The sequence below is a fragment of the Mustelus asterias genome, chromosome 14, assembly GCF_964213995.1.
Source record: "Mustelus asterias chromosome 14, sMusAst1.hap1.1, whole genome shotgun sequence".
Taxonomy (NCBI): Eukaryota; Metazoa; Chordata; class Chondrichthyes; order Carcharhiniformes; family Triakidae; genus Mustelus; species Mustelus asterias.
In genome coordinates, this window is record NC_135814.1 from 24,967,793 (window position 1) to 24,994,799 (window position 27,007).

The 27,007-nt window shown below is 42.0% G+C and overlaps 1 protein-coding gene across 5 annotated transcripts in view; it reads left to right on the top strand.

Moving 5' to 3' along the window:
* The window catches only part of gtdc1 (glycosyltransferase-like domain containing 1), a 302,215-nt gene that overhangs the window by 151,976 nt on the left and 123,232 nt on the right, over nt 1-27,007 (top strand). The gene's annotated exons all lie outside the window — the stretch shown is intronic.

The following is a 27,007-nucleotide window of genomic DNA, read 5'->3' on the forward strand; positions in this document are numbered from 1 at the left end:
GTGTGAGGAAATTGATATCAGCAGAGAAACAGTACTGGAGAAACTTAAGGGACTGAAATCCAATAAATCTCTGGGACCTGATGACCTACACGGCAGGGTTCTAAAAGAGATAGCTGCAGAGATAGTGAATGCCCTATGGTTTTCTAATATTCCCTAGTTTCACAAAGGGTCCCATTAGATTGGAAGTTTTTAATGTAATGCCGCTTTTTAGGAAAGGAGGGAGCGAGAATACAAAGAATTACAGGCCCATTAGCCTAACAGCAGTTGTTGGGAAAATGCTGGAGTCTATTATTAAGTCTTAACAATGCACTTAGAAAAACATAGCATAATTAGAATAAGTCCACACGGTTTTACTAAAGAGAAATCCTCCTTGATATTAATTAGTGTTTTTGAGGATGTAACTAATAGGGCAATTAAAAGGGAACCAGCAGATGTGGTATTTCTGGATTTCCATAAGGCACTTGGTAAGGTGCCACACAAGATTCATAAGCAAGATAAGGACTCATGGAGTTAGAGGTAATATGGATAGAAGCAGAAAGTGGGCATAAACAAGGTTTTTACAAGTTGGTAGGCAGTGAATAGTGGAGTTCTGCAAGGATCAGTGCTGGGGCATCAGCTTTTACAATCTAAATTGATGACTCTGATGAAGGGACAAAGATGTAGAACTAGGTGGAAAGATAAGTTATGGGGAGGGCACAGAGAGGCTACAAAATGATATAGAAAGGTTAAGTGAGTGGATAACATGATGTCAGATGGTGTATAATGTAAGGAAGTGCGATGTTACCTACTTTGGTTACAAGGAAAAAAGAATATTTTTTAAAAGGTATGAAACTGGTAAGTGCTGATGTTCAAAGAAACTTGGGTATGCTTGTAAAAATTGGCCATTTAAACTCTTTACTCACCAGAATACGGTGTCTGGTGCTGCTTGTCTTTCCCCAACAATCCAGCACCACGAAGAATTTCAGGCATGTTCCACATTTCTAGAGAAGCTGGGATTGGAGGTACTGGTCAGAAATTTGGAACTGCACCAAGGTGCAGGAAAGTTGGAATGGAGTGGCAATCAGAGTGATTACCAATCCTTGGATCCAGCTGCACTAAGGAAAATTGGCCATTCTATGACATCAAGCTGTCATATGGGCCCCTGCTGTCATCCTGGAGACAGTGGTGTGCAACAAAGACTAAATTTGGTAGAAGAGCAGGGTTGAGTTTGCATTACACCAATTTTACTAATGTTTTACTTATACCAACCAAACAACTGCAAAAGGGCTGACTTTGTGTAGCAATGTTACGAGAGCAGTAAATTATGCTGCAAATGTGATTCAGGATTGCAGACTGGATTTCATTCAAGTTCAACTCGGGGGTATAAGTTTGAATATCTGAGAACGAAAATGGTATTTGAAACACCAGGGATGGGGATATAATGCACTTTTGACAAAATGATACTCAATGTAAAATTGATTTATGCAGTGTTCAACCCCAGAAAGCCAGGCAGTGAAGGACCTATTTTTAAAATACATTTTATTAGCTTTTATTTACAGAGATTTATTTACACATTACAAACATGCACCTTCAAAATCTAAACACTAGTTTCAATCAGTTCATATACATAGATGCAGAATAATCCCTAGTTAGAGCCCACCTCCTGAATACAATTAAATACCCTCCAAATTGTTAAACAATTAATATGCAGTACCTCTCAGCAACTGCATAGTGAAAATATTGTAGTTCACAAATTATGATGTTGAAACCACAAAAAACAAAATGCCGAAAAGGCAATCGCAGGAGTGGAAATGTTTTAACACATGCACCTGTGACTCTGAAATTGTCATCAAAAATCTCAATTTCAACACCAGAACGCAAGAGTATTGTGAAGGATTGGTTATTAATTGGGCCAAAATGCATATTAATGAACTATAGACTGTCAGAGAAGTCAAGGATATGAGATGCTAAGATAGGGCATAACAAGGCTGTAGGTGTATTGGAAGGTAAAGATAAGGACCTTGAAATTAATTTGTAGAGCAGTGAAAAGAATTTGGGTAATAAAAGTATTGTGATGTTGCGTGAGTATGGACATTTTGAATGAACATTTTCAAGGGGGCTAAAGTCATTTTAGAACTCAGAACCACAATTGTTTTGAAGTTGTTTGGGTGGTAAAATCCAAATTATCATAAATTTATATAGTACAAGTTGGCATGTATAAAGGATCCAGACTTCATGAGTCATGCAGAGAATTTCAAAATGAGCAAATAAAACTGACAATTTCTCATGAAAAATGGTAATTGAAATTTAAAGTTTCTAAATTCAGTATAATTCAGCTACTTCCACCCTACTTCCTGGCACATTATTTGGCCTCCATTTCTTTTTCTTTCTCTATCTCTATAATTTCCATTGAAAACTGTACCTCTCCCACTTAAGTTGAGTGCAAAAAACTAGACTGACACTCCAGTGTAGTACGGAGGGAGAGCTGCACTGTTGGAGGTGCCACCTTTTAGATGAGACTTTACATTGAGTCTACCATCACAGGTGACCATAAGACATAGGAGCAAACGTCTGCTCCTCCATTCAATGTGATCATGACTGATATGATAATCCTCAACTCCTTTCCTGCCTTATCCCCGTAACCCTCCATTCATTACCATTAAAAATCTATCTATCTCAGCCTTGAACTCAGTTAGCGACCCAACCTCTACAGCCCTCTGCGGTAAAGAATTCCACAGCCCTCTGAGAGAAGAAATTCCTCCTCATCTGTCTTAAGTGGACGATCCAAATGAATGACTGTCTGTGTGGAGTTTGCACATTCTCCCTGTGTCTGCGTGCGTTTCCTCCAGATGCTCCAGTTTCCCCCCACAGTCCAAAGACGTGCAGGTTAGATTGATTGGCGAAGCTAAAGTATATCCCAAGATATATAGTTTAGGGGGATTAGCAGGTAAATACATGAGGTTAAAGGGTAAGCCTGGGTGTAAATTGGTGCAGACTTGATGGGCCGAATGGCCGTCTTCTGCAGTGTAGTGATTCCATGAGCCTTTTCTCTGAGGTTGTGTCCTCTGGTCCTAGGCTCTCCCACAAGGGGAAACAGCCTCTCGGCATCTACCCTGTTAAACCCCCTGAGAATCCTATAATCTTATAGTGGACATAAAAAAATCTCTTGGTACTATATCGAAAAAGCCCAGGTGAGTTTTCCCTGGCCAACATTTGTCCCTTAAACACCATCACAAAAACAGATTATTTGTTTATCGGCATTTTGCTTTTTATAGGAGTTTGCAACGTGCAAATTGGTTGCTACACTTCCGACATTACAGCAGTGACTGCACTTCAAAAGTATTTCATTGGTTGTAATGTGATCATGGCTGTCTTGAGGTTGTGAAAGGTACAATATAAATGCAAATGTGTCTGCCAACCTCTCTTTCTGATCCAGAGCACTTCTGCTAAAACTCCTCGTCCAGTGTCCATTTCCATTCACCCATTTGTGAAGTGTCTTGGGCATTTCTTTATATTGATGGTGATGTATAAATGGGTTCAAGAAATTTAGTAATATGCAATCTTCGTGCAGTTTATAGGAAGTCGCTCTCAAATTGAATCTTAAAATGATCAACTAAATGTCTTTGTCCATTGAGTTGATACAGGCTATATTATAACTTAAAAAATAATCAGATAATATTCAAACATTCAAATTAATTTAAAGGCAGAGGCAATGATTTGAAGCATAAAATTCTATTGCAGTTCACCAACTCTTCAAATACACAAATTGCCTCTTCTGGTTGGCTCAGATGTGAAAACCAGTGATCAAATAAAGAGGGTCGAGTGATTTCAACTTTTGATTTGCATTTAATTTAATTTCAAGTATAGCGTCTTCTGTAAAATGGCTATTAGCTTATAATTAAAACAATTGGTGATGTTCATTCCAAATAAAATATCTTTAGACAGCTGTCATTGCAGATTTTCTCTTTCTTTCTAGTTCTTTCCAATCCCATTGTAAAATTGGTCACTAATTTGCTTGCTGCAAGCGGCTCACTACTGTATTGCCAGTACCATGAGTTAACTATATTTACTTGCAGGCCTCTTATCCAGTTTGTGTAAAACAGTAGGTGAGAGGTTTGTGTTTTTTGTAACCATTGACAAGAACATGTAGTAAAGTGAATTGAGATGGCCCTTCAAACAAAATTCAATTTTATTGATCTCTCCAGGTGACTTTATACACTTTTTCTTCATTTTCTTTCAGTGAACTCAGTTTTTTGTTCTAGTTGTTTTACAAAACCCTTCTTGTTAATACACAATATTTAAGAAATAACTCATTTAAATGCATCTTTCTGTGGTAAATACATGTCGCACAGAATTAGGGGTGACAATTGTATTCACTGATTTTTGGGTGCCCTCTATATTGTGTATTTAGTACTGAGTCGATAGTCAGAATCAAACTAATCATGTGTCTACCCCTTTAAGGATTTTGCACCAGTTTGACCTTGCAATGTCACTTGTAGATGCAAATGACCTACTCAGTGCCATTGCTTGTTTCTCTATTGTTTCCTGTCGCAATTTGTTACAGTGCCCTTCATTTGCAAAATGCTTAGAATTCTTTCAGTGAGTTTTTTTTACAAAATCTCAAGATAAATACAGATGAGGGAGGCCGTTCTATCATATCTTAGCTAATTCATCTAAGGAATAAAGTCTTGATCTCTCATTCTATCGTGTAATTGTATCTTGAATAAATGCGTGGTTTTTAATTTAGCAACCTCATTGGAGAAACTGCTACAATTAGAAATCAGTCATGTTTTATCCGGTATTTGTCTTTACTTGATTTTTCACCAATTTTCACCTGCTCTTCTACTTACCGTGAAATAGTCTTAATTTTATACCTTCATGAAATTCGGGCAAAATACCTTGAATGCAGCACCTGGCAACTGGGATTAAATATTTTTGGCAAATTACCAACTTCTATTCCATCGGGATAATTACAGAACCAAATTTGCATCATGTCATAGTCAATGAATGGAAAATTAAGCATTGCCATTTAGTGGCATGAAGACCCAAATGAGTTGTCTTTTTCAAATTGGATAGAAAATATATTTTCTTGTAGACTTCACTATATTGTTTAAAACTGAGCAAGAAAGTAGTGAAGAAAAGGCATCTGAGATATCACTGAATCTGAGTTAATTCTTTACGGAACTTGACAAACAAAAACCTTTGGCAGTGCCTGATTCATTTGAAAATATCACATTTCTTCCTTGCTTGATATATACATGCAACGAGAGAGCAGAATCATTGTCCTCAAACAGGAATAATTTATCCGATGCTAGTTTAAAGGAAACTGTGAAATCCAAAACATTGGTGCTCCACATTTTCTGCAATGTTATTTGTTTGTAGATTGTCACCTTGCTGTGATGGAGAGGCTTGTGAGCTCTGATAATCCCTTGAATGAAGTTGTTGGGAGTGGCTCCTTCCTCTTGGTTGGGCCACCCATGGTGGCAGTGTCAGAGGGAATTTCCAGACAAAGTGTGGTCCAAATAGTCCTCAAAGGCAGAATGGGCAAAGGAGATGTCACCAGCTGCGAAGGCAGAAGAAGGCTGGAGCAGCAAGATGGTCCCGGTTATGGTTTGACAGGTCACTGAAATCTGATCATCAACTCATTAGGGTTGTCTGGACAATGAAGGTGCCCGAAGATAAAACAAAGTTCCACACAGGCTTCGACCAGGTTCCAAGCATTCAGGCAAGACTGCAAAATCAGCTTCAATGGACTGGCACAGTGTCTGAATGTTCAAAAACAGTGGCCCCCGTCAGGTCCTGTTTCCTTAACTCTGAAAGTGCTCCAGAGGTCAATACTTCAAAGATACTCTGAAGTTCTCCTTGAAGCCCAAAACCATTAATGACTAGGAGGAGCTTGTTACTACTGATTGTTCCGAATAGCAACAACTTTCAAGCTGCATCACATTTTGAGTCCCAAAGTCTTAATGATGAGGCAAAATATGAGGCAGCATCGAAGGAAAGGAAAGGAAGCAAATCCTGCACTAACTCTAAGGGCCTGCTTTTACCATTTTGATTCTAAGTGCTGAATCTGGGAGTGTTTCAGATCCGTCTTTTAGACCCGTTCTCAGGTGCCCCCATACGCACTCTGCCTGAAAAAAAAAGCAGTGATTCTGAATCGCGCTGCAGAAGCCTGTGGGCGGGGCTTATCGTGCCCGAAACACTGCACCTCTGATCGGAGCCTTCAACTGCGCATGCGCAGTAAAAATAAAATAGAGAAACCCTCCCCTGCTACATCGTTCCTGGGCCCGATAATGCCTCCCCCCTGACCCCCACAGACATTGCCCCACCCCCACAACATAACTGTCCCTCTTATCCCCCCTTGCTACTCAGACCAATCGTGAACTCCTCTGCCTCCCCTACCAGAGAGCGATCTGACCTGCCTCCCTCCCCACCACCAGAGAGCGATCTGACCCGCTTCCCTCCCCCCCCCCCAACCAGACAGCAATCTGATTCGCCTCCCTCCCCCCACCCCCACCAGAGAGCGATCTGACCTGCTTCCCTCCCCCCCCACCCCACAACCAGACAGCAATCTGCTTCGCCTCCCCCCCCCCCCCCCAAAAAAAACTAGGAAGCGATCTGACCCGCCTCCCTGCAACTCCCACCACCGATCTGAGTCAGAGAGCCGCCGGAAGCTCTGAACTTATCTCCTCAGAAGCTGGAGCAGCCGAATCGGACCTTTGCGGACATCTGGACGGCGAACGCAGTGGTAAAGGGGGGAGTGCCAGTAAGTTTGGGCATCCAACCCATTCAGTCAATTTAAATGCATGCCATTTTAGGCACTTAGTAAAGGGGGAATGGGCGCGGAGGTGGTCGCGGATTGCGCTACTCACCTCATTCTTGACTTTACCAAGTTTTTGGTAAATGGGCGCAGCTTGATGGTAAAATTGGGTCCTAAATCCCTGGGCCATCCAGCCTCGTGCCCAAATGGACGGGGGTAAAGAATTGGCTCATTCAGTCACATGAAGATCTATGCCAGGAACTTGCGATCATGGATAGACATTCTTGAATCAAGGGACAGCCATTGTCTTGTTTGGAAATCCAGAAATCCTTGTCTCTACATCAATAGAACTGGAAGTATTTTTGCAGATATAAATTAGCACAAAATCAGAGAATCCCTACAGTGCAGAAGGAGGCCATTCGGCCCATTGAGTCTGCACTGACCACAATCCCATCCAGGCCCTATTCCCGTAACCCCACATATTTACCCTGCTAATCTTCTGACAATAGGGTCAATTTAGCATGGCCTATCAACCTAACCCGCACATCTTTGGTCTGTGGGAGGAAACCGGAGCAACTGGAGGAAACCCATGCAAACACTGGGGGAATGTGCAAACTCCAAACAGACAGTGACCCAAGGCCAGAATTGAATCTGGCGCTGTGAGGCAGCAGTGCTAACCACTGTGCCACCGTGGTATCTAAACCTCCTTCTTGCAAAATAAACCATACATTAGGTAATTTGCTTCATTGCTGCATCAGGCAACTATATAACCGTACTTTTTTATCACATGCTTCACACATCAGCCTCAGAGAGCGCAAGCATTCGTATTATTCAGATCCTACTGGCTCCTATTGTTATATCATCAGCACCAACTACATCAACATTGGTAAGACTGTGACCACTGCTTATGCCCCCACATGATACATTATCACCTAATTTACACAATTAATGTTTTTTTTAAACGAGTAGGATTAATTTTGAGATTAAATTCTTCGAATTAGCTCAGCTCCAGGCAACAGGACTCCAAAGCCTGCACTGGCTTGGTGGTATCTGGAATGTTTTTTTCCCCATTTCCTACCATAACCAAGTCACAGTTTATTGCATTATAAAATGTATTTTTAATGAAACTTCTCCATTTGGGTTATAATTTGAAACTGGCAATATAGATTCAAACAGCAATCATTTTTTTATTTAATGCTCCAGTGTCTTTTAGTTCCACAAACTATAACTTAAAAAATTGCTGAGAAGTACACAATTTACATTTACAATAAAATTAGATGATCCCTACAAACAGTTGAGGTTCAAAAAATGTCATTAAATAATCGCAATTACAAAATTTTACTCTGCACACCTTAGTGACTCCATCCAAATATGACTGGCAGATCCCTCCCCCTTTCTGATTCTAGCAATTGCTTTTTAAGATAATTCCAGGATTTTTGTATCTATTACTAATAGAGTCATAGAGTTTTATCGCACGGAAAGAGGACCTTTGGCCCATCATGTCTATGCCAGCCATCAAACACCTATCTATTCTAATCCCATTTTCCAGCACTTGGTCAGTAGTCTTATTTGCTGTGGCATTTCAAGTGCTTCTTAAGTGTTTTGAAGTTTCCCACCTCTGCCATCGTTTCAGGCAGTGAGTTCCAGATTCCCACCACCCTCTGGGTTAAAAAGCATTTCCTTAAATTCCCTCTAAATCTCACCCCTTTACCTTAAATCTATGCCCCCTGGTTATTGACTTCTCTAGCCAAGGGAAATGTTTCTTTCTATCCATGTCCCTCATAATTTGTTCACTTTGAGCTCCCACGCATTCCCCCCCCCCCCCCCCCCCCCCCCCCCCCGCCACAGCCCTAGCCTTCTCTGCTCTAAGGAAAACAAGCCTAACCAGCCCCTCTTCGTAGCTGAGATTACAGCCCAGACAACCTGGTGAATCTCCTCTGGGCCCTTACTAGTGCAATCACATCCTCCCTTTTGTGTAGCGACCAGAACTGCAAACATTGCTCCAGATGTAATCTAGTCAACATTTTATATAGCTCCATATTAACATCCCTGCTCTTGTATTCTATGATGTGGAGATGCCGGCGTTGGACTGGGGTAAGCACAGTAAGAAGTCTCACAACACCAGGTTCAAGTCCAACAGGTTTATTTGGTAGCAAATACCATAAGCTTTCGGAGCAATGCTCCTTCGTCAGATGGAGTGGTCTCTGTTCTCAAACAGGGCACAGACACAAATCAAATTACAGAATACTGATTAGAATGCAAATCTCTACAGCCAGCCAGGTCTTAAATGCACAGACAATGTGGGTGGAGGGAGCATTCAACACAGGTTAAAGAGATGTGTATTGTCTCCAGACAGTACAGCTTGTGAAATTGTGCAAGTCCAGGAGGCAAGCTGTGGGGGTTACTGACAATGTGACATAAATCCAACATCCCGGTTTAGACCATCCTCATGTGTGCGGAACTTGGCTATCAGTTTCTGCTCAGTGACTCTGCGCTGTCGTGTGTCGTGAAGGCCGCCTTGGAGAACGCTTACCTGAAGATCCAAGGCTGAATGCCCGTGACTGCTGAAGTGCTCCCCCACAGGAAGAGAACAGTCTTGCCTGGTGATTGTCGAGTGGTGTTCATTCATCCGTTGTCGTAGCGTCTGCATGGTTTCCCCAATGTACCATGCCTCGGGACATCCTTTCTTGCAGCGTATCAGGTAGACAACGTTGGCCGAGTTGCAAGAGTAGGTACCGTGTACCTGGTAGATGGTGTTCTCACGTGAGATGATGGCATCCGTGTTGATGATCCGGCACGTCTTGCAGAGGTTGCTGTGGCAGGGTTGTGTGGTGTCGTGGTCACTGTTCTCCTGAAGGCTGGGTAGTTTGCTGCGGACAATGGTCTGTTTGAGGTTGCGTGGTTGTTTGAAGGCAAGAAGTGGGGGTGTGGGGATGGCCTTGGCGAGATGTTTGTCTTCATCAATGACATGTTGAAGGCTCCGGAGGAGATGCCGTGGCTTCTCCGCTCCGGGGAAGTACTGGACGACGAAGGGTACTCTGTCCACCGTGTCCCGTGTTTGTCTTCTGAGGAGGTCGGTGCGGTTTTTCGCTGTGGCGCGTCAGAGCTGTTGATCGATGAGTCGAGCGCCATATCCTGTTCTTATGAGGGCATCTTTCAGCGTCTGGAGGTGTCTGTTGCGATCCTCCTCATCCGAGCAGATCCTGTGTATTCGGAGGGCTTGTCCGTAGGGGATGGCTTCTTTTACGTGTTTAGGGTGGAAGCTGGAGAAGTGGAGCATCATGAGGTTATCCGTGGGCTTGCGGTACAGTGAGGTGCTGAGGTGACCATCCTTAATGGAGATGCGTGTGTCCAAGAATGCAACCGATTCCGGAGAGTAGTCCATGGTGAGTCTGATGGTGGGATGGAACTTGTTGATGTCATCATATAGTTGTTTCAGTGATTGCTCACCATGACTCCAAAGGAAGAAAATGTCATCGATGTATCTAGTGTATAGCATCGGTTGAAGGTCCTGTGCAGTGAAGAAGTCTTGTTCGAACCTGTGCATGAAGATGTTGGCATATTGAGGTGTGAATTTTGTCCCCATGGCTGTTCCGTGTGTCTGGATGAAGAACTGGTTGTTGAAGGTGAAGATATTGTGATCCAGGATGAAGCGGATGAGTTGTAAAATTGCATCTGGAAACTGGCAGTTGACGGCATTGAGTACTGAGGCCGTTGCAGCAATGCCATCATTGTGGGGGATGCTGGTGTAGAGTGCCGAGACATCCATTGTGACGAGGAGTGCTCCTGGTTCAACTGCTCCATGTGTGTTGAGTTTCTGTAGGAAGTCCGTAGTGTCGCGACAAAAGCTGGGGGTTCTTTGTACAATGGGTTTCAAGATGCCCTCGACATAGCCGGAGAGGTTCTCGCACAGGGTTCCGTTTCCTGAAACGATGGGACGGCCGGGTGTGTTTGCCTTGTGTATTTTTGGGAGGCAGTAGAGATCTCCAACGCGTGGAGTACGTGGGATGAGAGCACGGAGGGTGCTCTGAAGGTCCGGATCAAAGGTTTTGATCAGAGTGTTGAGTTGACGGGTGTGTTCTTTGGTCGGATCAACATGTCATTGATGAAGACGAACATCTCGCCAAGGCCATCCCCACACCCCCACTTCTTGCCTTCAAACAACCACGCAACCTCAAACAGACCATTGTCCGCAGCAAACTACCCAGCCTTCAGGAGAACAGTGACCACGACACCACACAACCCTGCCACAGCAACCTCTGCAAGACGTGCCGGATCATCAACACGGATGCCATCATCTCACGTGAGAACACCATCTACCAGGTACACGGTACCTACTCTTGCAACTCGGCCAACGTTGTCTACCTGATACGCTGCAAGAAAGGATGTCCCGAGGCATGGTACATTGGGGAAACCATGCAGACGCTACGACAACGGATGAATGAACACCACTCGACAATCACCAGGCAAGACTGTTCTCTTCCTGTGGGGGAGCACTTCAGCAGTCACGGGCATTCAGCCTTGGACCTTCAGGTAAGCGTTCTCCAAGGCGGCCTTCACGACACACGACAGCGCAGAGTCACTGAGCAGAAACTGATAGCCAAGTTCCGCACACATGAGGACGGTCTAAACCGGGATGTTGGATTTATGTCACATTATCAGTAACCCCCACAGCTTGCCTCCTGGACTTGCACAATTTCACAAGCTGTACTGTCTGGAGACAATACACATCTCTTTAACCTGTGTTGAATGCTCCCTCCACCCACATTGTCTGTACATTTAAGACCTGGCTGGCTGTAGAGATTTGCATTCTAATCAGTATTCTGTAATTTGATTTCTGTGTCTGTGCCCTGTTTGAGAACAGAGACCACTCCATCTGACGAAGGAGCATTGCTCCGAAAGCTTATGGTATTTGCTACCAAATAAACCTGTTGGACTTGAACTTGGTGTTGTGAGACTTCTTACTTGTATTCTATGCCTTGGCTAATAAAGGCAGATATCTCATATGTCTTAACCACCTTACCTTAGACCTCTACTGTCAGTTTCACAATATATATTTACACAAGATTAAGAGATTTCAAGTGCCTGGACGATTGACACTTTTATTGCCCTGTGGTAAAAGGAATTTTTTTTAAGAAAGGTTTCAGTTTTCAATGAATGACAACTTAACAGCTTTTACACATCCTACTGTCACTAAAGGGTTCATGGCTTCTATACAGTGTATCATGGGTGAATGGGTATGGAATACCTCAGCAACGGGGGTCACGATTGACTGTATTTTGGCATGGAAAGCACAAGACCCCATAGATGTTTAAGTGGGCACATCTTGACATGAAGGTCAATAGGGGTTGTTTACAAAAGGTAGCATGGATGGGACATTGAAATTGTGTTAAGATGAGGCTGGACAGCTTTCTGTTTTTACTTTAACTGTGACAGAGTCCACAGCACCAAATCAGGCACCTTAAACAGCCTGCCTCAGCACCCAGCAGTCCCCGCGGCGACCTCTGATTTTTTTTTCCCCCTGCTTCCAGCCTGCACCCCCTCACCACCCCACCCCAGACCCCCCCCCCCCCCCCCCCCCACCCCCCAAAAAAGATTTTCCGTTTGTGGGCACTTTCTCCTGAGGCAGGGGGACCAAGCTGATAATTTTCACGACTCCCATAGCCTCCCTTGAGGATGAAAATCCTGGCCAAAGTTTGAGGTCAATGATGTTTCATAAGAACTGAGGAAGGATAGAAATGTAATAGATTTTGAGCAAGTGAAAGAGGGAGGAAGAAGGTAAGGGCGGAGGCAGGTGAGATTAAATGACAAAAAGTTTCGTAGTGCAAAAAGCAAAAGCAATAGTAATGGGTGAAGTAAAACAAAGAACAAAATTTGTTGAGAAGAGGTGTGAATGACTAGTCATTAGTGAATGACTAATATGGAAAAACTATAAGATTCTACAATTATTAGAAGATTCTATAAATAATTATCTAAAGAGCTGACTAGTCAAAAATGACTTGTAAGCATGGTCAATGCCTAATTATTCTTTGAAATCTTTGTCAAGGCATCTGAATAAGTGGAAGGGGGTTCTCGAATGGATATAATTCGCTTGATTTTCAGATGGTCTTTGAAAAAGTTAAACATGCAAAACTGAAAAAAACTTGAAGCTTGGAATTAATGACAAATTAGATAGTTGAGTAGTGAACTGACAAGTTTGGCAATCGGAAGCAAAAGGTACAGCTAAACAGAATAACTCTTGAGGCTTCCTTTCCATGGCCAGCATCATGGGGAAGATTCCATGAGGTCTGTGGGATTGTGGTTTGTCTATGGAAGAGGGTATAATCAGACAAGAGTCCCATTTTAGTCTGAGCATATTCCCCAGAAATTTCAGTTCCTATGCTGGGGCATGTAGAAAGCCAGATACTTGGGAATTTTGTCTTTAGTAACGGCTCATAGGCTGGACATTCCAAGCTAAATAAAGTTTACTTTCCTTGTGAGAATATATTGCTTTTCTGTGGGTGACCTGTGATACATGGAGATGATCTGAAAGGGAAGCTTAAAAAGTAGGTTACTTAATTAGACTGGAGTAATTCTTACTCTCATAATGGCTGTGCACATTCATCTTACCTTCCTGCTTCTCCAAAGCTGTTCAACAGATGATTTCAGAGAATAAACTAGTTGCCAACAGATGTTGTACAGAACTTTGTAGTTTAGCTTACATAATAACTCTTACCAAACTAGAGTATTTCTAGTTTATTTTTGTTTCTTCTGCAGAAATAAGAAATCAAGTTGAGATTTAATGACATTGCTCAAATTGGAGTTTCCTTTTTAATTGATAGTTAAAATAATGGTAATTTAATTGTTAATTAAAATTATGTGCTTCATAATGTGCTGCAAAATTCTCAAACATGGGAACCTTTAATGATTCCTCCAAAGAATTTAGGGGGTGATTTAGGTGTATCTGGTAGTTTTTCTATAAGTACAGTCTGTGTAAATCCCATGACCAAGGTTTTTGAGCATTCAGAATCACCAACACTCATTTATGCACTTTAGCTACAGTGACCTCCTCCTTCTGTCACTTAAAGTCGAAGCATCCAAGACTTAACACATCCTGCTTTCGGACAACATTCTGAGAGATATTTTGTTAAGTACCGTATCCTGTGAGTGAAACAGCTCATTCAGGCCTTTGCTGCGGTTATCCACCCCAGGACAGTTTTGACATTGTCCAGCCAATGGGTTTGCTAACAATCCAAAGCCATAATTGCTTTCGATTAAATATTTCTTCCTTGCGCTAATGGCATTCCTTCTCAATCTGTACCACTAGGTTCCTGGTCTTCCAATCATTTAGATGGGCCTTAAAAAGTAGTTTAAATTGATTGTAGTCCCTGTTTTAAAATAACCCTTTGTTGTTCACTCATTGTTAATGGTCATGCTTGCCAATAACAGCGTGGCTAGCTCTTGCCAGGAGCATGGACTCTTTTATTCACCAGTACAGTCAAAATCAATTGACCACCCAAATGTCTGTCATCCATCACTGTGTTTCAGAGTTTCCAGTGCAAATCACTGAGGAATCCACATGAGTATCTGTTGGCCCAATACATACTGTCCATTTAACGGACAAATCTAAAGAGTTTAGGTTGACAAGAATCAGGATTAGAGATTCCCAAGTGGTTCCTACTAGAGTTTAACTAGCTAAAACCATGCAGCTTATGAGCATGGAGCATTGTTAATTCTCCAATTATTTTTCCAACCTGGACCACTTTATTTGCTATAGCATTGACTATCAGAACTCTCTAGCCGAATGGGCAAAAACCCAATTCTTTTAACAGGTTAATTCTTCCAGGTCCCAGTGATGGGTGAAGCTGGATCAACAATCAGCATCAGTGCCCCAGGGCAGGGTTTCCCAAACGTTTCCAGCTACGGAACCTTTTTGACTTCCCAAGAGTACTGAAACAACCCCTGAGCAACATTCTTATTGTGTTGAGGAACAAAACCACAAAATAATGATTGTTTCCATGCAATGGGCACAAGTAGAGAAAACCTAATTTGTCGACCTCCTTTTCTATTTCTTATATGTATATGTTTACTATAATTAAAAAGTTCTCTTAATAAAAAAACATACTTAGGTCTTACCTTTATCATTTTTAATGGGAATAGTTTTCCTTCTCCTTTGGTTCACATGGGAAGAGTGTTGCTGGAATACTGGAAACGCACATACGCACTCTTTCAACACACACTCTCATACACACACACCACACACACACTCTTTCACACTCTCTCTCTCTCACACTCTCTCACTCACACGCTCTCTCTCTCTCATTCACACACACTCTCTCTCTCATTCACACACACTCTCTCTCTCATTCACACACACTCTCTCTCATTCACACACACTCTCTCACATACACACTCTCTCACATACACACATTCATTTTACTCTGAGGCCTGGCCACTCTGTGCCAGGTCTTGGGCCTGATTTTTTCACCCCTAGCATGGGACCCAACCACTTCACTCTTGGCCCGGGGTTCTTCCTGCTCCCCCTCCTCGCAGGCACAACCGCTCTTCCTCACCCCACCCCTCCCCCACCCCCCTGTGAGCCATCCACGCCCCCCCCCACCCCACCCCCAAACTCATAGGCACGACCCCTCTTCCCCACATCTTCCCCTTTGGCACGACTGTTGTTCCCGCTCTGCTCCCACCCCCTTGTGGGCCCAACTGCTCTGAATTGTAATTGTGCCTATTATTATCTATTTTGTTGTTCATGTTCAACTGAGGGATCCGGCTTGTAGCTTAATATTTTTGACCAGATAAATATAAACATTTTTACTTCTTGGGAGAGTGATATAGTGTTGAACAGGAAGTGGCTGTTACACAATCTATACATGTTTTCGCCTTTTGATTCGTTTTTGATGTCTGAATGCTGCATTTTATTAATAACAAAGTGTGGAAAAGCTTCGTAATTTTTTTCTACCGACCACAGGAAGTGTTCGCAACAAGAACCTCCTACCCTTAACTACTGCTTCATCTTCCACTAGCAAGTTTTGAGTGGGTTGACTAAATTGGGGTGATATCAGTGCTTTTTGAAGTGAATCTCCCCTTCCTATCCTTTACGTTGTTACTACAATTTTTTTCTCTACAGGAATTACCTGTATTGCTAAAGGCTAAGTAGCAACAGTACTAATTTGCTTGAATTCTTTGAAGATGTAACAAGCAAGATGGATAATGAGGATCCTGAAGATGGAGTATATCTGGACTTCCAGAAGCATTTGATAAGATGCACACAAAAGGTTGATACACAAGGGATCAGGGGTAATTTATTAGTTTGGATACAGGATTGGCTAACCAACTAAATGCAGAGAGTTGGGATAAATGAGTCGTTCTCGGGTTGGCAAGATGTAACTCGTGGTGTGCCCTAGGATTCGGCCCTCGGGCCCCAGCTATTTACAGTTTATATTAATGACTTGGATGCAAGTAGGTACCATAGCCAAATAGATGACACTGAAATAGGTGGGATTGGAAGTCGCGATGGTGAAATAATAAATTTACAAATGGATATTGATAGGTTAAGTGAATGGGGCAAAATTTGGCAGATGGAGTTCCATTTTGGTGGAAAAATTACAAAGTCAAATTATTATCTAAATGGAGAGGAATTTCTGAGTGTTTAGGTGCAGAGGAATCTGGTTATCCTCGTGCATGAATCACAGAAAGCTAGTATGCAGGTACAGCAGGTAATAAGGAAGGGAAATGGAATCTTGGCATTTATTGCTGAAGGAATAGAACATAAAAGTAGTGAAGTGTTACTGCTACTGTACAAAGCATTAGTGAGACCACACTTAGAATATTGTGTGCAGGTTTGGGCCCTTTACTTGAGGAGTAATGCAGTTGCTTTGGAGGCGGAGTTTCACTAGATTGATTACAGAGATGAGGGGTTTGTCTTACAAAGAGAGTTTGGGCAGTTTAGGCCTATTCTCCCTGGAGTTTAGAAGAATGAGAGCAGATCTAATTGAGGTGTACGATATGATAAGGGGGATTGACAAAGTAAACATGGAGGGGATGTTTCTTCTTGTAGGGCAATCTAGAAAAGAGGTCCTAGCTTTAGGATAAGGGGTGGCAGATTTAAAACAGATGAGGAGAAATTATTTCTTTCAAAGAGTTGTGGGTCTGTGGAATTCACTATCCCAGAGCATGGTGGATGCCAGGACATTGAGCAAATTTAAAGAAGAGGTGGACAGATTTTTAACTCGTAAGAGTTTGAAGGGCTATGGTGAGTGGGCAGGTAAGTGGAGTTGAGGCCGAGATTAGATCAACCATAATCATATTGAATATGGTTCAGGCTCGAGGGGCTAAATTGCCTAATCCTGCTCCTAGTTCTTATGTTCTTATGTATCTGATTGTCACTATATGTTTCCTGTACCGTATTTATTTTTCCACCTGCATTTCTCAAAAGGTGCATGAGAGACCAGGAAAGATTTGGAAACAGTGAAACCTTCAAAATATTTCTAACCAATATAAATTTATAAGTTATTGCTTCTTTAAGGTTCTTTATTTCTGGCAAACTGTTCCACTTCCTCTTCAGCTGGGATTATTTGCACAACATATTTCTGGGCAGTTAAGAGGAGACTGAACCTGGCAAGATTTCCTCCTGCATTGTGCCTTTATTTTCAATCTCCTTTCATGCAGACAGCTCTACTCACTCATGTATAGGAGTACTGGTACCTATTTCTTTTAGTTTAAAGGGGCTACAAAGGAACTTTCTAACTCCCAGAGCAGGTAATAGAATAGTGTGGTACTGATTGTACAGACTAGGAAATTTGTAGGTTCAACCAAAGAACAAAGAAAATTACAGCACAGGAACAGGCCCTTCGGCCCTCCAAGCCTGCACCGACCATGCTGCCTGACTTAACTAAAACCCTCTACCCTTCCGGGGACCATATTCCTCTATTCCCATCTCATTCATGTACTTGTCAAGACGCCCCTTAAAAGTCACGACCGTATCCGCTTCCACTCCCTCCCCCGGCAACGAGTTCCAGGCACTCACAACTATGTAAAGAATCTGCCTCGTACATCTCTTTTAAACCTTGTCCCCCACACCTTAAACCTATGCCCCCGAGTAATTGACTCTTCCACCCTGGGAAAAAGCTTCTGACTATCCATTCTGTCCATGCCTCTCATAATCTTGTAAACTTCTATCAGGTCCCCCCTCAACCTCCGTCGCTCCAGTGAGAACAAACCAAGTTTCTCCAACCTCTCCTCATAGCTAATGCCCTTCATACCAGGCAACATCCTGGTAAATCTTTTCTGTGCCCTCTCCAAAGCCTCCACATCCTTCTGGTAGTGTGGCGACCAGAATTTAACACTATATTCCAAGTGTGGCCGAACTAAGGTTCTATAAAGCTGCAACATGACTTGCCAATTTTTAAACTCAATACCCTGGCCAATGAAGGCAAGCATGCCGTATGCCTTCTTGACTACCTTCTCCACCTGCATTGCCACTTTTAGTGACCTGAGTACCTGTACACCCAGATCTCTTTGCCTATCAATATTCTTAAGGATTTTGCCATTTACTGTATATTTCCTATCTGTATTAGACCTTCCAAAATGCATTACCTCACACTTGTACAGATTAAACTCCATCTGCCATCTCTCCGCCCAAGTCTCCAACTGATCTATATCCTGCTGTATCCTCTGATGGTCCTCATCGCTATCCGCAAATCCACCAACCTTTGTGTTGTCCGCAAACTTACTAATCAATCCAGTTACATTTTCCTCCAAATCATTTATATATATTACAAACAGCAAAAGTCCCAGCACTAATCCCTGAGGAATACCGCTTGTCACAGCCCTCCATTCAGAAATGCACCCTTCCACTGCTACCCTTTGTCTTCTTTGATCGAGCCAGTTTTGTATCCACCTTGCCAGCTCACCTCTGATCCCATGTGACTTCACCTTCTGCACCAGTCTGCCATGAGGGACCTTGTCAAAGGCCTTACTGAAGTCCATGTAGACAACATCCACTGCCCTACCCTCATCAATCATCTTCGTCACTTCCTCAAAAAACTCGATCAAGCTCGATATATATCGATATATAAACCCTTGATATATTCTGATGTAGATGATCTCAGTTGCTGCAGTGGTAAATTGTTAAAGTTGATCAGTCTCCTGAGGCTAAGGCGGAGGAAAATCAAGCAGGTTTTGCCTCCTTTATGGGCGGCATAATGGTTAGCACCACTGCCAGAGACCCGGGGTCAGTTCCAGCCTTGGGTGACTGTATGGAGATAGCATGCTCTCCTTGTGTCTGCATGGGTTTCCTCCCAGTGTTCTGGTTTCCTCCCACAGTCCAGATTAGGTGGATTGGCCACGCTAAATTTACCTTTAGTGTCCCAAGATATGAGGTGAGGGGGTTAGTAGGTTAAATATGTGGGGTTACGGAGATAGGGCCTGCCCTGTCAGAGAGTCAGTGCAGACTCAATGGGCCGAATGGCCTCCTGCAGTGTAGGGATTCTATGATTCTACCTCTAATGGCTCTGCTCATTTTTGCCAAAATGTACCTACTTATGGATGTTGGATAAGGGTGGCATTGAGTTCTGGTATGATTGCTTCTACAGCGGAATAATCTGCCTTGGCAAGATAAAGAATAGTTTCTTAAGTGAGGGTTGCTGGTGCCTATGGAACCTAATGCAGCACAAGTCAACACCTTCAGGGGAGTCAGTAAGAAAATTAGAAGTCAGGGTGTGGAGATATTCTGAATTTTTAGTGAAAAGCAATAAGTAAAGTATTATCCTGGAAGCAACTGGAAATCTTTGATTATTTTAGAAATCAGAATTCTTTCATATTTGTGGTAACTATTGTCAAATGTGCATGAAAAACAAAGTCTTTGAACATCAAAGGCTAACAATTTTTCTGTTCTGAAGATTGGTGCCTAAGGTTTCCAATAATAATGGAAATCCTTGTAGATAATGAAATATTATGAGCAGTCTGTCATTAAAGAAACTTTTATTACAAGACTGTATCTAAATAAATAGGTGACTGCAAAGAAATTCAAGCAACATTTGTCATATCTATTAACAATTACATTATTGCATTATGCATTTGCTTATTTTAGAAGTGCTTCTAACATGTTGTTGACATCACTAGACAAAAAATGCTCTATGGCAACTCTGGTTATTATTCGGTCAATCCCATTTTGCAGATTGTATAAATATAGATGATAGATTTTATGTATTTTACTTCAGTTGCATGAGGTTTTATCACAGTTGTTGTCATTTCAGTACCCAAGGTTGTGTTACAGTCTCATAACACACTTCTAGGTGTTAGCCATGTCGCCTCTGAGTCAGAAGGATGTGGGTTTGTCCCACTCCCAAGACAAACTCAAAATCTAGTCTGACGCTTCAATGCAATACGGTAGAAATGCTGCACCGTGCCATTTTTTGAATGAGATGGTGAGCCGAGGCCCCATTTATCCTCACAGACGTAAAAGATCCTGTGGCACTGAGTTTTGAGGAGAGTTCTCTTGATATCCTGGCCAATATTTACCTCTCAACCAATATCAGTAGAACAGATTATCTGATCATTATCCAATTAGTATTGGGACCTTGCTGTGCACAAATTGACTGCCACATTCCCTACATTATAACAATGACTACACTTCAAAAGTTCTTCGTTGGCCATAAAGCATTTTAAGATGCCTTGATGTTTTGACAGGCACGTTTTTATTTTTTTATTTTTTTCCCAGTTATCCAATCTTCTCTATTATACAGCCATGAGTTTACTGAAAACATGACCTATAATTGAAGAGTTTAGTACAGGTCAAAATGCAACCTACTTATATTACGATTCCACTTCAATTTAATTAAATTACCATATAATGCCACTTTTCATCATTTCAACAGACTATTTAATACTTGGCACAAAAGCATTGGAATCCCTCCCTGCCAAGATGTGAAAGACTTCTAAATGAAAATTGTAGAATTCCCCATTGTCATTACAGATTTGTAATAGCGTAGAGGGCTAATTTCACATCAACAATCATTCTTTTTAAAATCAGTAAGTTCTTTGAACTGGTCCATATTGACTAAAATGATACAAACACTCACTTCTCACTAGGGACTTCAGGCTGATGAAGCTCAATTTGAATTGATGTACCTGTACACACTTAAGACAAAATGAAGTTCAGATCAATGTGCCATAAGCCTATCTACTGTCTGTTCAAAATGAGCATTTCTTTGTTCATGTGTGTAAAGAGAAATAGTTCTGACAGTTACAAGTTAAATTAGGTTCTAATTGGCAAAGGGAAACTGGTTTAGATTAGTCTGAAATGAAAATTAGTATCTGATATTTAGAGAGAAAAGGCACTTAATCAGTGTGATTTGATCTAAATGCAATCAAATCCATCTAGTTATGTTCAGATGCCAAACTGCAATTCTGCAGATGTTTTTCCATCCATCATGAGTGGTTACCAACACTCACTGACACCTAATCCAGGTGACAAAAATGTGTTTATCAGTAAGTTTAACAATTGCAGGCATCTCACTCTGCAAAGCAGGAGGTTCGTGAGAAAGCTTGTGGAGAATTTCCCCACCCACTCTAGCACAGATTACAGTTTTTCATGAAATGATATCAACCCCCTCAAAAAGCAACAAAATTAGGAAAAATGCACCACTTGTGGTCATGGTTGCCAAGTGCCATCTTGTGCTGTGACACGTTGCTCTCCTCTCCACCCGCCCACTCTGTTCACTTTAAAGTTTATTTATTTATCCCCCAAGTCGGTTTCCAAACCCCTCTTCCAACCTTATATTAACACGTGGCATGACCTTGAAATGACATGATGTGGACAGAAACCAACAAATCTGTTATTTCAGTGACTCAACAAATTTCAAAAGTGGAGGCCAGTAGGGACTTAGATGCAAGCTAAACCTCTGGTTGGTTGTGTGTTTTTGACACCAATCATGGAGGCATCAGAATTACCATTAATTTTAATTGATACTTGAGTGTGGTTACCTTATTATTGCTGTCTCATCTTTGTATCTCATCTTTGACAAAAAGTAATTTAAGTTTGTGTTGTCAAAACACACTGTGGTGTTTTAAATGATCCTGTAAAATCCAATATCATCCAATATCGGCAAATAAGCTATGTCACTGATCACAAAAGTAGGATGATCCTTAGTTGTTCGCTCTTGTGCTGTTGCAATTATTCCTGGTGCTGTGTTTGAAACTGGATTAACTCAGGTATTTGTTCAAATGCTATGGTAAAGTTGGCATAGTCCCAGATGACCAACGGCTGCTCTTCCCTTTAAGGGGCCGAACTGACTGGCGATTTTAACCTGAGGCTCACCACACCTCAGGCAAGGGGCAAGGTTGAGAAATCAGGGCCATTGTTTTGCATCACGAACCAGCCATCCAACCAACTGAGCTCAACCAACTGACCAGGGGTTGGTTTACCTTAGTTGGCTAGACAGCTGGTTCATGATGCAGAGTGACATCAACAGCATGGGTTCAATTCCCGTACCAGCTGAAGTTATCCATGGAGGCCTGCCTTCTCAACTTGCCCTTTGCCTGAGGTGTGGTGATCTTCAGGTTAAATCACCACCAGTCAAGAACGTACAAAGTATAGCCGGTGTTAGCCATGTTCCCTGTGTGATTAGTGATTGTCTCTGACCTTCCTTTTGTAGCATAAGCTGTTTTGTGGATCTCAGTGCAACCTCATAACTTGGCTGCCTTATGACAACACAAACCTGCAGGAATTCTGACCTGATTTTCGTACAGGAAGCTGAGTTACAGAGCTTTTCTATTTCAGATTGCTGCAGCCTCTAGGCTGTTGTCACATCACAAATTTGGCACTAAGTTCACACTGGAGCCAGCAAAAATCAGTTGTCAGTTAATAGAATAATGCCACTGAATCATGTATCATCACAAAAAGACTGGTGTTGCCAAGATTCATTTAAGTAGGTACTCTGCCCTGGTGTGGAGTGACAGCAGATCTAATGATCAGCTATGATGGCTAGAGCAGGCTCAGAACTCCTAATTTCCATCTCATGCTGTTGAAACATTTACCTGCATAGAGCTAGTTGAAGTGCATTATATGCATTTCACCAATTGAGCATTATGCCTTACGTAGTAACGTTTGTTCAATGATAAACTGAAAACCTGTTTCTACCCAAAGGTATCATTCCAATATTTGAAAGGAGCCAAAATGTCACCATAACAATGTCTTAAATGTAATCTTGGTTCAGTGGCATCGCTACTGTTTTTGAGTCAGCTCCAGGGACTTGAGAACGTAGTCTAAGGCAGGACTTCAATGCACTGTTGAGATTTATTTTCTAGTGGAGTCATGCAGCCCCCCTCCACTACCCAACCACTAATATTTTTAATATTTTCTGGTGTAATTTTCAGCATTTTGGCACCTTCTGTAATGCAGTCTTTCAAATTAGCTGCCTCTAAGTTTGTTCTTTTTGTTTAGGAAAATGTCAACAAATTGCATCTATATAGTTCCTTTGATAGAGGAAAAATAAACATCCCAAGTTGTTTCACAGAGCTGTAAGCATAAACATTTATTCCAATCATAGATGCTGCTATAAGAAGGGGTAGATAGAGAGATGAATTTTAAGGAGGGTTTTAACAGTCCAGGGGAGGTAGAGGGACTGAAGGATTTAGGAACACAATGCCAGGGCAAGAGTGAGGTAGCTGAAAGACATGTCAAGATTGGAGTAGCTGAAAGACATGCCAAGAGAAGACAAGGCCACATATAAATGTAAACACAAGGATGAATATTTTACTTGAGAGCCAATGTAGATTAGTGAGGATGAGGGTGATGGATGAGCAGGAAAAGAATGATGGATAAGCAATGCCGGGATGGTAAGCGAAGCCATTGTTGCAGATACTCTTTTGGATAGCTGAGAATTGAAATAAGCGAGGGTATTACCATTGAGGAGAGCCATTGAAGGTAAATGCTGTGATCAACAGTATTTCAGACTGTAGAGATAGGAGATGGTGGTAGTTTGCACAGTTCTTCAGGTATAGGAGGAAGTAATGATGGTGGCTCTGAAAGAAGGGAGAACATGAGGAGAGGGAACAAGTTACACTGTTAAGAGCAGTGGGAGTGGATGGCAGTGGAAGTTAAATGGTCAACAGTTTAGTGGGAGTGATTCGAGGTAGCAGAAGTTTGCTTCATGGACTAAATGACCACAGAGAAGATAGAATAGAACCTAGAGCAAAACACAGTTTCAGGACTTGAGCGGGGAATCCCTGGCAGAGGTTTGATTGGGTAGCGCAAAGAAGAAAACAGCAGACACAGCTGAATGTTCTCAGCCTTGGGGGAGAAAGAAGTCAACGAGTTCCTTGAATTTGTTACGGAATTGAAGACAGAGCAGAGGGGTTTCTGAGATGGTTGGTAGTGCATAAAAATAATTATGTGAAAACATAATGTACATTTGTGCTGAAACCTTATACAACATTTGTATAAATAGTCCTAACCTGCAGTGCACTCTATATTCATAACACAAAACGTAGTTCACTATCATCCAGTCCTAGATGACGTGGCAGTTGTGGAGATTAAGGGTTTGGTGATTTAACAATTTTATAAGTGTGTATATATTTTTAAGTAGCTTTAGGAAGCATGAAGGTGATTCGATGTAATCAAAGTAAAACCTGAGAACGTTCTGGTGAAGGCTCACATAGAAAATTAATCTACCTTTACCGTTTTCAGAAGCTTGTCAGCCTACTTTCATTTCAAATGTGTTCTTTTCTTTAACATCTTGAAACACACATGCCCAGGAATTACTGCTTGTATTAATAGTGGGTGTATTTGTATAACGTTCCTCCACCCACTATTTTAGCAGATGGGTTTCCCGATTGAAATAAGCTGGTTAATGTCCCTGCTGAAATTGTAGGAACACTTTTGAGCTATTGAGTGTTATTATTGCCAACAGTAACATCTAGAATGTGTTCCTCTTCCGTTCCTGTCCAAAGGTTTCTCATACAGGAAATTAGAAAAAAATTGTACATCAAAATGATGTTTAAAAAAAGCTAAAATGCATCTGCAAACAGGCCCATGTTTAACATTATAGGAGTGTGCCAAAGTGAAACCCTAAGTATGAGAACCACTGTATCATTATTTTAAGTAATTCACATCTTCGGTTTGTTGCATTGCCCTATTTTACTTCAGAGTTAGGTAACTGCAGGAGCCAGTTAATAAATGTACATGAGAATGTACTATTGGAGCATATCTTGGAAGGTTTTTTTTGAGGAAAGTAAATTATTTTCAAGGCAGTGTTTTAGCAGCTTATTTGTACATCTAACTTTTTTGGGAACAAAATATGAATGGGCATCTCTGGAACTGCAATCCTCAGAAGCCATCAGCTCATCTTAAAGCTTTTCTTTCTCGGCCAACAATGGGTGAAAGCGAGGTTTCATTGGTTCTGACAGCTTTCAAGACCACTTTCTAATTGATCTGATTGGCTCTGACAGCATTGAGTTGAGCAGTCATCTAATCTGATTGTTTGATACTGATAACTTACAGTCCTAGTGGGAAAAAAAATGAGTCTCCAATGTGTCCCCCCCCCCCCCCCCCCCCCACATGAAACAGTAAAAATTGGCACATGGATTGAAATGCTGACTTGAGCTTAAACTGCTGTTAATGGGCTTGTACGCTGCAGGGCATAGGCTGAATAGCACTGCGTCACCATCACAAAACCTCTTGAACATTCTGTGAACTTTATGTTTGCTGCTATTGCATCATCACCTCAACAGCTGCAGCTTCTCCTATCACTACTGCTGCAGCAACAGTTCTTTATTTTAAAATGGATCGCCAAAATAAATACTCGACTTTACATTTCTTACACTGCGGTCAGTTTTTCAGCCAATTTTTTAAGAGTTACTTGGCACTATTACAGGCACAGTGATACATGGACAAGGGCAGCTTAGTTGTGGGTCTTTTTGGCCTCACTTTGCATTGAAAGAAGCATAACCAAACACCAGTTAAAACTTGTAGAGTCTCTCCAGCTCAGATTTTGCTAAGAGTCGGGCATCTTTGCAGCATTTTGCTATTCTCTCTCACTTTTCAGCCCAAAACTGTTTTGCTCTGTTAGTTGTTGGAAGTGCGACCGAATAACAGCATATGGGGGCAATGGGCCATCTGGAACCTCAGCGAACAACAGAACTTACTATAAATCTCTCGAACCACTGAGATTTAAGCATTGAGAAAACAAATGTGACTGAGAAGGAAATGGGGAATTAGAGTCAAATCGTATACAGGAAAACAGATAATATAAGAGAAAGAAAGGTTGGGAGAGAAATGGAGCAGGGAAAGAAAAGTTTAAATTTTTAAAATATCAAACAATTTGTTACCTGTTGGATGGAAAATCTACATTTTAAATTGTTCCCTTTCTGGGTTGGAGAGGTTGATTGGCATTGCAGGAGCCTAAATCTCCCCATTTAAAAGGTACTCAAACTGTTAAGCAGCATCCCTAACTTTCTGTGACTAATGTGCAAATGTTGCAACTTCATGACACGAAGGTGGATGTCGAAATGAGCCGCTCTCACAGTGCTAATGGTCGAGTAATGTAAATGTGAAGCAGCTGGTGGTGATTTGCAATTCATGGGGTATGTCTTCCTTGCTACAAGTTGCTGGATGACTTGCATCATAAAGAACAGAGGGTGGAATTTACCAAAAAGAGGAGAAAGTGTCAGATTCTGACGGAAAACCAGCATGTTTCGCCCCAGTAATCTTTATACTTCATCAAAAAAAAGTTGGGGTATGTTTTGCACCATCATCCTGATGGGCTGGGCCTGATTTTAAAAACACCCTCCCCAACGGTTCTCTCGAGGTGCTGTCCTTGCCTCACCAACCTGGCACTACTAAGGGGCTGTGCCAGGGTGGCAGGAGGCAGTGTCCTGTCCCTCAACACCCGGGGGGGGCTATACTCACCTTCGTGCCCCCTGCTTGGTCATCATGACAGGGTCACATTTTCGGAAATCAGTAGTGATTCCCACTGGCATGATGTCACACCGGTGGTGGGTGAGTGGGGTGGAGGGTGGTTTGTGTGGAGCATTGAACGTTGCCTGAAGCAATGGCGTAAGGCTATTTAATGACATTTCTGACTGCTTCATCAGGGAGGGTCTGACAACATCACGCTCAGAAATCTCGCCAGTGTAAATCCCGTTAAGGCTCTGTTGAGAATCGGGAAAAATTAAGATTAATAAAACAAAAAAAGTAAAAGCAAGGAGTTGATTAGAGGCAGACGGCTGGAGAAATTGAGATGCAATTTAACCTATCAGTGGAAAACAAGTATT